The sequence below is a fragment of the Perca fluviatilis genome, chromosome 21 (assembly GCF_010015445.1).
Source record: "Perca fluviatilis chromosome 21, GENO_Pfluv_1.0, whole genome shotgun sequence".
NCBI classification, from domain to species: Eukaryota; Metazoa; Chordata; class Actinopteri; order Perciformes; family Percidae; genus Perca; species Perca fluviatilis.
In genome coordinates, this window is record NC_053132.1 from 13,068,390 (window position 1) to 13,069,882 (window position 1,493).

Consider the following 1,493-nt stretch of genomic DNA (forward strand, 5'->3'; position numbering starts at 1 on the left):
AAAGGAACACGCCGACTTATTGGGAATTTAGCTTATTCACCGTAACCCCCAGAGTTAGACAAGTCGATACATACCCTTCTCATCTCCGTGCGTGCTGTAACGCTGTCTGACGGCTCCAGCATTACCTTAGCCTAGCACAGATCCTGCAGGTGAATGGTTCCAGTAATCCTACTGCTCCCAATTGTGACAAAAGTGACAAAATAACGCCAACATGTTCCTGTTTATATGTTGTGATTTGTAGAGTCACAGCGTGTACAAAAAACAACATAACATGAGACACAGCCGTCTTCTAACCGTAAACAAACCGGGAACTATATTCTCAGACAGGCTTGCTGCGAGCATATCACTCCGCCAAGTACTATATTCTTCCGCCTGAGAATATAGTTCCCGGTTTGTTTACGGTTATAAGATGGCTGTGTCATATTTTTGTTAGTTTTTTGTAGACGCTGTGACTCTACAAATCACAACATGTAAATAGGAACATGTTGGCGTTATTTTGTCACTTATTTGGAGCAGTAGGATTACTGGAACCAGTCACCTGCCTGTTCTGTTATGGGCTGATGCCGCTGGAGCCGTCAGACAGCTTTACAGCACGCACGGAGATGAGAAGGGTATGTATCGACTTGTCTTACTCTGGGGGTTACGGTGAATAAGCTAAATTCCCAATAAGTCGGCGTGTTCCTTTAAGTTATGGGTTATTTACCCTGTTGGTAGCACAGCAGACGAAATTGACACGTGGAGGTACCTTCCAGCAATACAAGTTAATGGAGAGTGGATAACTTTTTTTTTTTCACATATGCGTTGTACTACCCAAGAGCTGTAAACAGACAGTTCCCCTTTAATGAGGGTAGGTGTGGGCAGTGGCACCGCCATGGTCTGGAGAGTGTACGGTTTGGTGACAATGATATCTGCACTGACCTGCATTTGACCTGTAATCTCTACTGGTTTGTATGAGTGCAACGTGGTCTGGATGAAGATCAACATTTCTGAGGCTGCAGCCACGGTTGTCTCCTGAAAAAAAAAGATAAGAAAGGAGTTAATTCTGGGGAATTTCAATCAATTTCTGGGGTATTTCAATCAACATATATATAAATATACATACATACATACATACACACACACACATATTTGTCACAAGTATCGGTAAAAAAGGTAGAGGAATTTGTGACAAAAACCAAGGCTTTGTTTAAGACAGTGGTGGAGATAAGAATATTTACCAAAAATATTCAACAGTCACCAGCTTTGATTGACTGAAATATTGGTTTTACTTCACAAAATAAAGGGACGAGTTCAGAAATTCTGGACAATCTCTGTATCAAGCCATTGCTCCTTGGTGATTAGAGCGCAAGGAGGTTACGGCCACAAGTCGGAGGCCTCCATTACCATGAATACTAGCTGGGGCGGGAGAAAGCCTTTCAGTGATAAAAAGATTACTATACTTTACTTTGCTTTTCCATCCTACCCCAACTGGGACAGGTGACTGAAAAATGTTT

The 1,493-nt window shown here is 42.3% G+C and overlaps 1 long non-coding RNA gene across 1 annotated transcript in view; it reads right to left on the reverse strand.

The window, feature by feature from the left end:
* Window positions 1–692: 692 nt before the first annotated feature.
* LOC120550687 overlaps window positions 693–1,493 on the reverse strand; it is a 95,694-nt gene continuing 94,893 nt past the window's right edge. Inside the window, exon 5 of the long non-coding RNA XR_005637763.1 lies at window positions 693–1,011. This is a non-coding gene — a long non-coding RNA (uncharacterized LOC120550687). The remainder of the gene's footprint in view (window positions 1,012–1,493) is intronic.